The sequence below is a fragment of the Ricinus communis genome, chromosome 2, assembly GCF_019578655.1.
Source record: "Ricinus communis isolate WT05 ecotype wild-type chromosome 2, ASM1957865v1, whole genome shotgun sequence".
In the NCBI taxonomy this organism is placed as follows: Eukaryota; Viridiplantae; Streptophyta; class Magnoliopsida; order Malpighiales; family Euphorbiaceae; genus Ricinus; species Ricinus communis.
The window spans coordinates 17,222,870-17,226,752 of NC_063257.1; the positions used below are offsets into that span (position 1 = coordinate 17,222,870).

At 37.7% G+C, this 3,883-nt stretch overlaps 1 non-coding gene across 1 annotated transcript; it reads right to left on the minus strand.

Moving 5' to 3' along the window:
- Positions 1-1,289: 1,289 nt before the first annotated feature.
- LOC112535207 lies at positions 1,290-1,395 on the minus strand. Its single transcript, XR_003079383.1, has one exon. It is a non-coding gene; the product is annotated as a small nucleolar RNA R71 (small nucleolar RNA).
- Between the last annotated feature and the right edge of the window lie 2,488 nt (positions 1,396-3,883).

The window sequence follows — 3,883 nt, forward strand, 5'->3', positions numbered from 1 at the left end:
ATCGCATCAAGTTTTTGGAGCCGTTGTTGGGGATCTTGTTTAAAAACTAGAGTGAAATTTGCTATTTGTTACTTTAGTCATTTTTCTTTTCTTTTTTTTGTCGTTACTTTCTATTTAGTTATTCATTCATTAATTTGTTTGGGTTGTTGCTGCTTTGTTTATTTCAGGTAGTTTATGACCAGGAGTTCTAATCCTGCACCAGTAGACCCTCTGCCCGAACAAGAACGATCCCTCAGGCAGCTGAGGAATCGATTAGACGTGGAGGTGGAGGAGCATATTTGGGATTCCAGTTCATATACCAGTAAATATGGGAGACGGCGACAACAACGTCGCTAAAGCAAACAGGACGATGTACGAGTTTGCTAGACCTTCCCTGGAGGGGACGCATACCAGTATATTGAGGCCACCTGTTGCAGCGAATAATTTTGAAATTAAGCCAAATGTCATTCAGATGGTGCAGCAGAGTGTGTTGTTTGGGGGCTTGCACAGTGAAGATCCAAACTCCACATCATGAACTTTTTAGAGATTTGCGATACCTTCAAGATTAATAGGACTACTGATGATGCCATTAGGCTTAGGCTGTTTCCATTTTCCTTGAGAGATAGAGCAAAGAGATGGCTACAGTCCATACCAGCCAACACTATCACCACCTGGAATTTTTTGGCTGAGAAGTTTATTTATAAGTATATTGAGGCCACCTGTTGTAGCGAATAATTTTGAAATTAAGCCAAATGTCATTCAGATGGTGCAACAGAGTGTGCAACTTGGGGGCTTGCCCAATGAAGATCCTAACGCCCACATCGCGAACTTCTTGGAGATTTGTGATACCTTTAAGATTAATGGGACTACCAATGATACCATTCGGCTTAGGCTGTTTCCATTTTCTTTGAGGGATAGATAAAAAATATGGCTACAGTCCCTACCAGCCAACACCATCACCATCTAGAATTCTTTGGCTGAGAAGTTTCTTTATAAGTATATTGAGGCCACCTGTTGCAGCGAATAATTTTGAAATTAAGCCAAATGTCATTCAGATGGTGCAACAGAGTGTGCAGTTTGGGGGCTTTCCTAGTGAAGATCCTAACGCCCACATCGCGAACTTCTTAGAGATTTGTGATACCTTCAAGATTAATGGGACTACCGATGATGCCATTTGGCTTAGGCTGTTTCCATTTTCCTTGAGAGAGCAAAGAGATGGCTATAGTCCCTACCAGACAACACCATCATCACCTAGAATTCTTAAGCTGAGAAGTTTCTTTATAAGTACTTTCCTCCTACTAAGACTGCAAAAATGCATAATGATATTTCTTCTTTTGTGCAATTTGATAATGAGAGCATGTATAATGCATGGGAGAGGTACAAGGACTTGCTGAGATGTTGCCCACACCACGATTTGCCATTATAGATGCAGGTGTAGACTTTTTACAGTGCTAGAACTCAGCCACGAGGCAAATGGTGGATGCAGCTGCAGGTGGGGCCATCAATAGTAAGACACTAGAGTAGGCCTAGAACTTAATTGAGAAGATGGCCATGAACACTTATCAATGGCAGTCTTCTAGGAGTAGGCCAGGACGGTAGGGAGTGGTGAACCAAGTAGATTTTATGTGAAACCTGTAAAGGATGTAAGGCATACATTGTATGCATATGACTGATACATAACATGTCTCTTAATAACTAATTTTTAACTCACAAATTAATATGTATAATAAAAACTATTTATATGAGTCATACATATCACAAACCAAAAAGCTCACAACATCAAATAGTTCACTCTTTTTTTATATACACATAAAATACACCAGTCTTATACATGATAATAAAATTCACTAGACATGTCAATGTTCAAGAAAACCTGAGGGCGACTGATGTGCGTAGAATACACACATCTAAATAGGGATTTTAAGGCAGAATTTATGTATATTTGGATGTGAATTGGTCCCAACACTCACCCTATGCATTTGTTTGTGTGCTTTAGGTCCAAAAGAAGTCAAAGAGTGATAAAGGGAAGAATTAGACGTCAAAGTTGCCGAAACAAGTCAAGTTTGCTCATCCCTAATCTGAACATGGCCGTGTTGGTTTCAACACTGGCCATGTTCCCAACACGTGCACTAACACGGCCGTGTTGGTGCTTCAAACATCAAAGAAACATAAGTTTTAGGGAGCACGGCCACAAAGAGTAACACGGGCATCAACACCAGCCCGTGTTGGGAACACGGCCACCAACACGGCCGTGTTGGTGGCGACAGGGGGAATTAGTTAAAAGAAAGAAGATAGGAAAAAAAGAAAAGAGAGCGGGGGAGAACGTCCCAAACCCTAATATTTCTCTCTCTAAGGGTTTTCTGAGCTGGAACTAAGGGAAAAGGAGACTTGGATCAAGGTTTCAAGCGGATTCCCTTCAAAGATTGAAGATTGGGCGAGGTTCGTTGATTGGTTTTCAAATCAAGTAAGAGGAACAAGAATTGATTCAATTCGAGCAAGAGGAATTGGGGTTGTTTACTCTCATCCAAGAGTGTAATCAGGTTTTCTCTACCTTTACTCATTGTTGTAATTGAATGCTTGTGTATTTTGATAATGAACATGATTAGCTAGATTGAATAAATCCATTGGGATTTCTTTACTATGTTGGCTTAATATTATATTGTTGGATTGTTTGGGTTAGTTTTGTATTCTTTTTGCTTTCAGTATTAATAAGATAATGCAGCATTCATGAGACGTTGTGAATTATGTGTTTAGATTGCTTTGTGTGATTGAGAAGTCCATTTGGCAATTGGAATTTTGAATAGCAAGAACTGGTTAATAATCGCTTAGAGATAAGGATAATTAACTAGCCGGATTAAGAATTAACAAAGCTTAATAGAGGCGGATTAAAGCTTAATACTAATTTAAGAATCAATTGTTAGGAAGAGATTCCAACTTTAGGTTATTAGATTTAGGAATTCAGTTATCTCGAGAGAGAAACCGAATTCGGTTAAGAATTCATCCACGGGTAGCATAATTAGACTCACCAATCCTTTATCTGTTGTTTGATTGCCAACTAGTTTAGGTTCCCTTTGGGTTTGCTTTCTTGTCTTAGTTGTTTTAGTTATCAATTACTCCTGTATCTCCCTTAGAATTTAGCTTGTAGCTATTAGTTAGTTTAGAAATTATTCATCACTAATTTTAGGTTAATATAACAAAGAACAAAGGAGTAACTCTGGGCTTTCACTTTTGCGAGGAATACGACCTTGATACTCGCCATTAGTGCTAGACTGCATCGATAGGTACACTACCTTAGATTGTAGCTAACACAAGTAGCACACATCAAGTTTTTGACCTCCTGCTGACCCACTTGACAGAATGCTAGTGCGACTGATGTAAATGTTTCATCAAGATCAATTATAATTCTTCTAACCCTGAAAAATAATGCATAGGAGTGAGCCTCTAACTCAGCAAAAGAATAACATAATTTCCTATGAAAAATAACACAATCAAACATGTAGTATTATCAAGCATCAAACCATTCGATATTTAATTATGACTTTATAGTCATAGTATTTTCTTTAGGACAACAATGAACTTGTGAATTATATTTAATTCTATAATAATTTTTTAAAATTTTCATGGATCCCCAAACGCACACCCACCATAATCTTGTGGGGAATTCTATCACACAGCCTTGCCTCATTCACAAGTAGCATTGCGTCCTTATATTTATCTAACTATAATTCTTATATTTACATATATCACATACCACTCCATTTAAATAATTAACATCTCTATAATATATAAGAAACCATAATATACCCATGATATACTAAAAATATACCATATTTCAACATGGCAGATTTAATAGTGTACATTCAAAAATACACCAAAAATTTCCACATTAGGAATTCCAAAATCA